Genomic DNA, 12,311 nt, shown 5'->3' with positions numbered 1-12,311 from the left:
GTCTAAACAGATACCTGGGAAGTTTCTTGTCTAGATGAGAAACCATCAGATCTATTTCTGGAAGTTCCCACATTTGGACAATCTGAAGAAATACCTCTGGGTGAAGAGACCATTCGCCCGGATACAACGTTTGACGACTGAGATAATCCGCTTCCTAATTGTCTATACCTGGGAAATGAACCGCAGAGATTAGACAGGAGCTGGATTCCGCACAAACCAAAATTCGAGATACTTCTTTCATAGCCAGAGGACTGTGAGTCCCTCCTTGATGATTGATGTATGCCACAGATGTGACATTGTCTGTCTGAAAACAAATGAACGACTCTCTCTTCAGAAGAGGCCAAGACTGAAGAGCTCTGAAAATTGCACAGAGTTCCAAAATATTGATCAGTAATCTCACCTCCTGAGATTCCCAAACCCTTTGTGCCGTCAGAGACCCCCACACAGCTCCCCAACCTGTAAGACTTGCATCTGTTGAAATTACAGTCCAGGTCGGAAGAACAAAAGAAGCCCCCTGAACTAAACGATGGTGATCTGTCCACCACGTCAGAGAGTGTCGTACAATCGGTTTAAAAGATATTAATCGAGATATCTTTGAGTAATCCCTGCACCATTGGTTCAGCATACAGAGCTGAAGAGGTCGCATGTGAAAATGAGCAAAGGAGATCGCGTCCGATGCAGCAGTCATAAGACCTAAAATTTCCATGCATAAGGCTACCAAAGGGAATGATTGTGACTGAAGGTTTTGACAAGCTGATATCAATGTTAGACTTCTCTTGTCTGACAAAGACAGAGTCATAGACACTGAATCTACCTGGAAACCTAAAAAGGTTACCCTTGTCTGAGGAATCAATGAACTTATTGGTAAATTGATCCTCCAACCATGATCTTGAAGAAACAACACAAGTCGATTCGTATGAGATTCTGTTAAATGTGAAGACTGAGCAAGTACCAAGATATCGTCCAAATAAGGAAATACCAATACCCTGTTCTCTGAATACAGACAGAAGGGCACCGAGAACCTTTGAAAAAAATCTTGGAGCTGATGCTAAGCCAAACGGTAGAGCCACAAAACTGGTAATGCTTGTCTAAAAAAGAGAATCTCAGAAACTAAAAGTGATCTGGATGAATCGGAATATGCAGATATGCATCCTGTAAATCTATTGTAGACATATAATGCCCTTGCTGAACAAAAGGCAGGATAGTCCTTACAGCTACCATCTTGAATGTTGGTATCCTTACATAACGATTCAATATTGATAGATCCGGAACCGGTCTGAAGGATTTGACCTTCTTTGGTACAATGAAGAGATAGAATAAAACCCCAGCCCCTGTTCCAGAACTGGAACAATTACTCCAGCCAACTCTAGATCTGAAACACATTTCAGAAATGCTTGAGCCTTTGCTGGGTTTACTGGGACACGGGAAAGAAAAAATCTCTTTGCAGGAGGCCTTATCTTGAAGCCAATTCTGTACCCTTCTGAAACAATGTTCTGAAACCAGAGATTGTGAATGGAATTGATCCAAATTTCTTTGAAAAGAATGTAAACTGCCCCATACCAGCTGAGCTGGAATGAGGGCCGCACCTTCAAGGGGACTTAGGAGCTGGCTTTGGGTTTCTATAAGGCTTGGATATATTCCAAAGTGAAGAAGGTTTCCAAACTGATACCGCTCCTGAGGATGAAGGATCAGGCTTTTGTTCCTTGTTGTGATGAAAGGAACGAAAACAATTATTAGACCTAAAGTTACCTCAGATTTTTTATCCTGTGGTAAAAAAGTTCCCTTCCTTCCAGTAACAGTTGAGATAAAAGAATCCAACTGAGAACCGAATAATTGATTACCCTGGAAAGAAAGGGATAGCAAAGTTGACTTAGAAGACATATCAGCATTCCAAGTTTTAAGCCATAAAGCTCTTCTAGCTAAAATAGTTAGAGACATATACCTGACATCAATTCTAATGATATCAAAGATGGCATCACAAATAAAATAATTAGCATGTTATAGAATAATAATGCTATGAGAATTATGATCTGTTACTTGTTGCGCTAAAGCTTCTAACCAAAAAGTTGAAGCTGCAGCAACATCCGCTAAAAATATAGCAGGAGTAGAGACTGCCCCATTAACCTTAGGGATTCCAAACTCTAATCTGTCAGATGGCACAGGATATAATTGCTTAAAACGTTTTAAAAGGAGTAAATGAATTACCCAAATTATTCCATTCCCTGGAAATTACTTCAGAAATAGCATCAGGGACAGGAAACACTTCTGGAATAACTACAGGAGATTTAAAAACCTTATTTAAACGTTTAGTTTTAGTATCAAGAGGACCAGAATCCTCTTTCTAATGCAATTAATACTTCTTTAAATAAAGAACGAATAAATTCCATCTTGAACAAATACAAAGATTTATCAGCATCAACCTCTGAGACAGAAACCTCTGAACCAGAAGAACCATTATCAGTATCAGAATGATGATGTTCATTTAAAAATTCATCTGAAAAAAGAGAAGTTTTAAAAGACTTTTTATGCATACTAGAAGGAGAAATAACAGACATAGCCTTCTTAATGGATTTAGAAACAAAATCTCTTATGTTATCAGGAACACTGAGTATTAGATGTTGACGGAACAGCAACAGGTAATGTAACAGTACTAAAGGAAATTTTATCTGCATTATCAAGTTTGTCATCACATTTAATACAAACAACAGCTGAAGAAACAGATACCAAAAGTGATACACTTAGCTTTGGTAGCTCCAGCACCGGGCAGCGATTTTCCTGAAGTATCTTCTGACTCAGTTGCAACGTGGAACATCTTGCGATATGTAATAGAAAAAACAACATATAAAGCAAAATTGATCAAATTCCTTAAATGACAGTTTCAGGAATGGGAAAAAAAAATGCCAGTGAACAAGCTTCTAGCAACCAGAAGCAATAAATAATGAGACTTAAATAATGTGGAGACAAAAGTGACGCTCATATTTTTTTTAGCGCCAAATAAGACGCCCACATTATTTGGCGCCTAAATGCTTTTGGCGCCAAAAATGACGCCACATCCGGAACGCCGACACTTTTGACGCAAAAGAACGTCAAAAATGACGCAACTTCCGGCGACACGTATGACGCCGGAAACAGAAAAAATTTTTGCGCCAAAAAAGTCCGCGCCAAGAATGACGCAATAAAATGAAGCATTTTCAGCCCCCGCGAGCCTAACATCCCACAGGGAAAAAGTCAAATTTTTTAAGGTAAGAAAAAATTATTGATTCAAATGCATTATCCGAAAATATGAAACTGACTGTCTGAAAATAAGGAATGTTGAACATCCTGAGTCAAGGCAAATAAATGTTTGAATACATATATTTAGAACTTTATAAAAAAGTGCCCAACCATAGCTTAGAGTGTCACAGAAAATAAGACTTACTTACCCCAGGACACTCATCTACATGTTTGTAGAAAGCCAAACCAGTACTGAAACGAAAATCAGCAGAGGTAATGGTATATATATAAGAGTATATCGTCGATCTGAAAAGGGAGGTAAGAGATGAATCTCTACGACCGATAACAGAGAACCTATGAAATAGACCCCGTAGAAGGAGATCATTGCATTCAAATAGGCAATACTCTCCTCACATCCCTCTGACATTCACTGCACGCTGAGAGGAAAACCGGGCTCCAACCTGCTGCGGAGCGCATATCAACGTAGAATCTAGCACAAACTTACTTCACCACCTCCATAGGAGGCAAAGTTTGTAAAACTGATTTGTGGGTGTGGTGAGGGTGTATTTATAGGCATTTTAAGGTTTGGGAAACTTTGCCCCTCCTGGTAGGAATGTATATCCCATACGTCACTAGCTCATGGACTCTTGCTAATTACATGAAAGAAATGGGGAACATTTTCTTAAAAACAGGAGGGGGAGCGAACGGAATACCTGGTCTATCCCACTCCTTAGTAACAATGTCCGAAATCCTCTTAGGGACCGGAAAAACAGTGTAAACAGGAACCTCTAAATATTTGTCCATTTTACACAATTTTTCAGGAACGACAATAGGGTCACAATCATCCAGAGTAGCTAAAACCTCCCTGAGAAATAACCGGAGGAGCTCTAGCTTAAATTTAAATGCAGTCATATCTGAATCTGTCAGAGGGAACATCTTTCCAGAATCAGAAATCTCTCCCTCAGAAAGCAAATCCCTCATCCCTACCTCAGAACATTGTGAGGGAATATCGGATACGGCTACTAAAGCGTCATAAGGCTCAGCATTTGTTCTTAACCCAGAGCTACTGCGCTTCCCTTGCAACCCTGGCAGTTTAGATAAAACCTCTGTGAGGGTAGTATTCATAACTGAAGCCATATCTTGCAAGGTGAAAGAATTAGACACACTAGAAGTACTTGGCGTCGCTCGTGTGGGGCCGTAAATGGTTGTGACACTTGAGGAGAACTAGACTGATTTACTTCTGTCTGAGAATCATTTAATGCCAAATTCTTATAAGTCAAAATATGCTGTTAGCAATTTATAGACATATCAGTACAATTGGGACAGATTCTTAGAGGGTTGGTTCCACAATGGCTTCTAAACAAATTGAACAATGAGTTTCCTCAGTGTCAGACATGTTTAACAGGCTAGTAATGAAGCAAGCAAGCTTGGAAAACACTTTATTTAATGAAAAAAACACAATTTGCAAAAACGGTACTGTACCTTTAAGAGAAAAAAAAAAGGCATACACAAACTGCAAAACAGGTTAAAATTGCTTCAAAAATTCTGAAATTTTAACAGTACACCCACTAAGCTTTAGAAGGATTGCACTACAAGTAACAAAGCAATAGACCCCCAAATGAAAAAAAACGGATTGATAAGTGTCTAAAACCAGTTAAAACCCCCTAAAGCACCTTGCCACAGCTCTGCTGTGGCCCTACCTGCCCTTAGGAAGCGATAATATGGGGTTTAAAGCTTCAATTAGTCCCTCAGAAGACTCTCAGGACCTCAGGAGAAGTTGCTTGCTGCTTGTAAATGTAGGCCCCGCCCACCTCACTCGATGTTGCTGGGGCCTACACAAAACTAACAAACCCTGCCACAAAGCCATGTGGGTTATGAACAACCCCAAAGAACCCTCAAGCAAATGTACCATAAAACAGAAAACGTTAATCCCAGACACAAAAACGTTTGTCCCGAATTCACATAAACTGAGTGCCCACAAAAAATTAACCCTTTATGCAAGCTAGTAAAAACCTCTGATAACACTAAGATTACTGCTTACCCTTCCCCTAATGGGGACACTGTCAGCCTTTCTCTGCAGAAAATATGCTGTATAGCAAGAAACCGTTCCTCACACTGAAGTTTTCCTGTACTCCTCAGCTTCTGTGGGAACAGCAGTGGACCTTAGTTACAAATGCTAAGATCATCATCCTCCAGGCAGAAATCTTCATCTATGTCCTGCCTGAGAGTAAAAAGTACAACACCGGTACCATTTAAAAATAACAAACACTTGATTGAAGATAAAATAAACCTCTTCTCTTTACCCTTCCTGCTTAGAGCCAGCAAAGAGAATGACTGGGGGTGGAGTTAAGGGGGGAGCTATATAGACAGCTCTGCTGTGGTGCTCTCTTTGCTACTTCCTGTCAGGAAGGACAATATCCCACAAGTTAGGATGAATCCGTGGACTCGGTACATCTTGCAAAAGAAATAACATGTATTAAAGAACAGTCAAGTCCAAAAAAAACCTTTCATGATTTAAATAAGGAATGTAATTTTAAACAACTTTCCAATTTACTTTTACCCCCTATTTTGCTTTGTTCTCTTGGTATTATTAGTTGAAAGCTAATTCTAGGAGGTTCATATGCTAATTTCTTAGACCTTGAAGACTGCCTCTGAGCTGAATGCATTTTGACCACTAGAGGGCATTAGTTCATGTGTTTCATACAGATAACATGTAGCTCAAGCACGTTAAGTTACCCTGGAGTGAGCACTGATTGGCTAAAATGCATGTCTGCCAAAAGAACTGAAATATGGGGGCAGTTTGCAGAGGCTTAGATACAAGGTTATCACAGAGGTAAAAAGTGTATTAATATAACTGTGTTGGTTATGCAAAACTGGGGAATGGGTAATAAAGGGATTATCTTTCTTTTTAAACAACAAAAATTCTGATGTTGACTGTCCCTTTAATCTTAGTAATGCTACCTCATTCATTGTACCATTGGTAGGGAAAACATACAGACTACATGATATTAGTGGGGCTCAGGTCAGAGGACGATCTTAAAACATATCTATGATATTATTATTTCCAATAATTAATTAGATCATACTCAGAGTTAAATCCCCTAGGTACTCTGGATTGTAATCTAAACACCCAGAGCATTTCACGCTTTCCCAGAATTTGATCTCTATCCCCTCCCCTGGGAGGAAACTTGACCCATTCTATGGCCCGCAACCTGAATGTGTCATTACTTTTAAGGTGTACATTCCTTAAAAAGTTTAACCAAATGCGTGGTAGCTTCTATTTTAATGGTGGATAGGCGATTGCAAATTCTGGTATTAACGTCATTCTTTGTAAGACCAATGTATTGAAGATGACATTCAATACATGTAATATGGTAGATGACATAAGAGGATGTACAGTTCAGGCAAGATGAAATTTTAAATTCCTCTCTAGTAACCTCAGACATTAAAGTGTCTGAGTAGATGCAAAACTAACAAGGTCTGCACCTCGATTTGCAACACTTTTACAAGAACCTTGGGTCACATCTGCCACTGAAGGGAGTTCCGATGGGGATAGATAATTTCCAATAGTTTTACTACGTCTATAAGAACAACGTAGACCCTTATCGACACTCTCTATCAAGTTATCATGCGCCGATGGCAAACAAAAATGTTAATTCACAATTTTTTTTAGATATCTTTATATTCATCACTATAATCAGTGACAAAGGTGACCCTGGAATGTGTACCTGCATGATGTGTCATATCTGGCCCGGAGTCTTCAAGGAGGGAGGTTCTGTCAAGTTTGTCCACCTGGGATTGTGCCCTATTAATCACATGTTTAGAATAACCCATTTTCTGCAGTCTCTTCCTCATTTCCTTGCATTGTTTGCATACACTGTTTTCCCAGTACAGTTTCTTTTAACTCCGAGTTACCCCTTAGCAACTGCAAAGGGGACATGCTGTGGATGGCAGCTTTTTGCATGCAAGAGAGTGTTTTTCGTAATTGGCTTTCGGTACAAATATACACTGATACGGCCATTCTCCATGCCTGTCAGAGTAATATCCAAATAATTTATTGATTTCTTTTGATTCTCAAATGTAAATTTCACACCCACCATGTTGTTATTGATGTCCTGTATAAAATCCTCCATGTGTCAAGGGCCCCTGCCAGATGAACAACAGGTCATCAACATAGCGCTATATTGTCCTTGAGGGTATTTTCATCTCCATCGATGTGGGACAGCTCCCACCAACCCATAAAAAAGTTGGCATAGGAGGGGGCAAATTTAGCTTGCATGGCCGTCCCACACCTCTGGAGATAGAACCTACCCTCAAATCTCAAATAATTGTGAGTTAACAGGAACCTCACACAACTCACAAACTCAGTTGTGAAATTGGAATAGTTGTTTAGGAAAAAGGCTACAGCCTCCCTTTTTTCCAAAGGGAAATGAGAACGAGAACAGGAGTCACCCGAGAGTAGAAAAGAAAGGCTAGTCTCCATAACCCTTTCAGATTAACATTCCAGAGGACCACACCTAAGGGAGAAGAATGCAAAGCATCCCAAACCCAGGCAGAAAAACATCCCCTAAGCAAAAAGCTTGGAAAAAGAGACAACACCTCGTATCGCCCTTGATATGGAGACAACTAACTCCCGAAGGAAGACAGATCCTCATGGCCTTCACTTCCTAATTAAGCGGCCAAAGTCACCAGAAAAAACGAACAAAGTCCATTAAGTCTCGACTCAAAGGAAGAGAACCTCTAAAAAGGAACAAGTCCTAAAAGGACACTTCCAAAGAGACCATGAAAGGCAAAACCGTAAGAACTGCGGTATGAAGCACCTAAATCCTACAAGCCTCCAACCCACAACGGGAAGGAACACTCTAGTTTCCCGAAAAATCGGACAAGACTGAGCATGTCGCTGCGGATCTCAACGGAGTCACGACCCACTGGATTGAAAGGCGAATAAGGACTGAACCAATCCCCCATGCCCCTAAGCAACCACAGACCATCAAGTTCTCTGAGAATGCTAGTTGAATCTTTTAAAATAACAAGTAAACAACACAAATCATATTGTGATCACTAGGCGCCCTCACCGAACCAGCTGGATATAAAAAGGCGCCACGTGTCTGAACTAGGCTTTAAAGAAAGAAGGATTTGTACCCAGTCAGGACCAGCCTGAAACCAAGGGCCCCAGCACTGTCAAGGTCACAGTCTCCCCCCCGAGATTGAGGGATAAAGTTCTCTCGCGAGTATCAATTCCAGAGAAGAAAGTACACAAAGGAAACATGACACAACAACATGAGCTTAAGACCAAATACAAATCATCCTCACCAGATAAAAATAAAAAGATAAAGCAACCCGTAGGTTATCACCCAGGAAGAACGGACAGACCCGCAGGACCAGGCCAACAGGGGTTTGAGACTTCCAAGCTCAGAACTGGAAAAGGATACACAAATAACAAAGACTATAAGAAGATTACTTCATCCCCTTATGTCTATGCAAGCAAGCCAGTCGAAGATTAAGACTGAGAATCCCCACACCCATTAAGAATGGGATCCTCAAGCAACGCCAAAACGTGCCTCAGTAGAACACGAAGGCGCGCCAGTCTATAACGAAAGGTGCAACATACCTCCACCAGGACAAAAGGAAACACCGGCCCTGAAGGTTGACCACCTGAGGCCTCAGGGTCAGTCGCTCCCCCGGAAGCCTGAACTGGACCAGGCGATCCCACGCCTGATGAGCCCCGGTTAACGAAACACGGACAATATCGTAAGCACACTCAAGGGAGGTGCAGATGCGCCAGCGCCAAAGATATGGCCATGCGGAACATGTTCTAACCTCGGGTGGGAACAGGCCACACTCCCTAGAAAGGATAAATAGCGTTTGGGTTACCTGCACGCGTAATAAGAGTTGATGGTAGGGAACTTGTCTTGTGAGAAATAGAATCCCCAGAGACGGATGGCTCAGTGGGCACCCAAATTCCCCAATCCCGAGGAACAGAGCACTCTAAAACGGCATTCGGAACATAACTGATGGGCATATATCACCCGGGCCAATTCATATTCTTCGCAAGAAGTAGTCTGAATCAGAGACATTCGTCTCCAAGAATCCTCCATAACTGGGACACTGCCGCCTCCAGAGAACCAGGAACCAGCGGACCAGGATTTCTCAGTCACAACGCAGTCAGGAAAAAGGAAATGGGGTCACAAGGCAAGGTAAACCGTGCAGTTCATGCAAAAGTGCGCCCGACCGAAAAGGCTGCGTCACAGGCCGTTATGTTCCAAAATAGCCATGAGCCGAAGCAACACTACACAGTAGCAGACAGAATCACATAACATACATGATAATAAACCCCCCTGTTCAATAATCCCCCTGAGGAGATATTAACCCTTGATTACTAAATACAAAAAGGAGCCTCACTGAGACCCTATGTTAAAGCTATCCCCGAAAGGTTGTAGCTCCTCTCAGATAAACAGTTGAAATTACAATACATCCATGGTGAAAGTAAAATGATCTTACCAGAATCTACATCGTGGAACAGGAACACGGCCCTTCAAGTGTGAGATAGTAGCGTCGCCTCTGCCATGGACTTGAGAGAAAAAAGCAGGCAGAGAAACTAGTCAACGCCGATTGTTGTGGAGCTGTTAATATGAGTCGGGATGGGTTCGCAGAAAGACTCTCCCTGCATCTCCGGACACTAACTTTCACCCATGATCTCACTGAGAGGCTGACAGGGCTACTTAAAACTCCAGTCCCATGCCGAAGAGTACTACCCTCCATAAGAGACTATCGAAAACTTCTCTGACACTTCTCTGCCAACCTCCTGGGATGAAATGCAAAGAATGACTGGGAGCCGAGGGAAGTGGGAGGAGTATTTAAGCCTTTGGCTGGGGTGTCGTTCCCTCCTCCTGGTGGCCAGGTTCTAAATTCCCAAAAGGAATTAATGCAGCTGTGGACTCTTTCCATTTATGAAGAAAATAGCGCTATATAGATGACCTGTTGTTCATCTGGCAGGGGCCCTTGACACATGTGGAGGATTTTATACAGAACCTTAATAACAACATGGTGAGTCTGAGATTTACATTTGAGAATCAAAAGAAATCTATCAATTATTTGGATATTACTCTGACAGGCATGGAGAACGGCCTTATCAGTGTAGATTTGTACTGAAAGACAATTACAAAAAACACTCTTGCATGCAAAAAGCTGCCATCCGCAGCATGTCCCCTTTGCAGTTGCTAAGCGGCAACTCACAGTTAAAAGAAACTGTACTGAGAAAACAGTGTATACAAAGCAACGCAAGGAAATGAGGGAGATACTGCAGGAAAAGGAGTTATTCTAAACATGTGATTAATAGGGCACAATCCCAGGTGGACAAACTTGACAGAACCTCCCCCTCCTTAAAGACTCCGGACCAGATAGGACACAACATGTAGGTACACATTCCAGGGTCACCTTTGTCACTGATTATAGTGATGAATATAAAGATATCTTCAAAATCGTGAATAATCATTTTAGTTTGCTATTGGCGGACGGTAAACTTGATAGAGAGTCTCGATAGTGGTCTACATTGTTCTTATAGACATAGTAAAACTATTGGAAATTATCTATCACCATCGGAACTCCCTTCAGTGGCAGATCTGACCCAAGGTTCTTGGCTCAGACATAGGGGGATGTACAAGTGTGGCAAATCGAGGTGCAGACCTTGTGAGTTCTGCATCTTCTCAGACACTTTTTGGTCTGAGGTTACTAGAGAGAAATTTAAAATGTGTACATCCTCCTATGTCATCTACCAGATTACATGTATTGCATGTCATCTTCAATACATCTGTTTCAAAACGAATGACGTTAATAACAAAATTCGCAATGACCTATCCACCATTAAAATAGGAGAAGCTACGACGCCTTTGGTTAAACATTTTAAGAATGTAAACCATAAAAGTAATGACACATTCAGGTGGCAGGCCATAGAATGGGTCAAGTTTCCTCCCAGGGGAAGGGATAGAGATCAAATTCTGGAAAAGCGTGAAATGCTCTGGGTGTTCAGATTACAAACCAGAGTACCTAAAGTATGATCTAATTAATTATTGGAAATAATAAAATAATAGATATGTTTTAAGATCGTCCTCTGACCTGAGCCCCACTAATATCATCATGTAGTCTGTATGTTTTTCCTACCAATGGTACAATGAATGAGGTAGCCTTTCTAAGATTAATGCGTTTATTTTTGCACATTACACACCAATATATTAACGTTTAGATAATCTTATGTTCTTGTATATGTGTCTGCAATTATGTGTTTATATATATATATATATATATATATATATATTTTGAAATGTAGAACACCCCTATGTTCAGATATATTTTTATATTTTGGCGATCACCTATGCAATGACATAGAATCCCTCCTTTAGAACATAGCAGCCCTCTGGACTAGATGTTTATCAGCTAGTATGCTGTAATATATATATTTTTTGTTCTATAAGAGATCTTGAGGTTTATACCTCAAAACTGTATATTCTTGACCTCATATTACATGGTACCTTGATTATTATGTATACATTGGTTCAATTATTTGATATAATAGGTGGATCTGTAGACCACTAGTCCGTTTCATACAATATTTGGGATAAGACAAATGACTTAGTAGCAAAGTGTCATTTCTTCAGTGTTGTCACATGAAAAGAAATAATAAAATATTTACAAAAATGTGTGTACTCACTTTTGTGAGATACTGTATATAAAAAAAGAGTTAAAAGGGACAGTGTAGTCAAAATTAAACTTATGATTTAGATAGGGCATGCAGTTTACTTTTAATCATTAAATTTGCTTTCTTCCCTAGGTATTATTTGCTGAAAGTCAAACCTAGTTAGGCTCAAACTGATTTCTAAACTGTTAAAAACCGCCCCTTATCTCAGTGCATTTTGACAGTTTTTGCAGTTAGACAGTGCTAGTTCATGTGTGCCATATAGATACCATTGTGCTAAGAGTCAGCACCGATTGGCTAAAATGCATGTCTGTCAAAAGCACTGAGATAACTGGGCAGTCTGCAGAGGCTTAGATAGAAGGTACTCACATAGGTAAAAAATGTATTGATATCAACGTGTTGTTGC

This window comes from Bombina bombina, chromosome 1, assembly GCF_027579735.1.
Source record: "Bombina bombina isolate aBomBom1 chromosome 1, aBomBom1.pri, whole genome shotgun sequence".
Taxonomy (NCBI): Eukaryota; Metazoa; Chordata; class Amphibia; order Anura; family Bombinatoridae; genus Bombina; species Bombina bombina.
Note: the sequence above shows the minus strand (reverse complement) of the source record.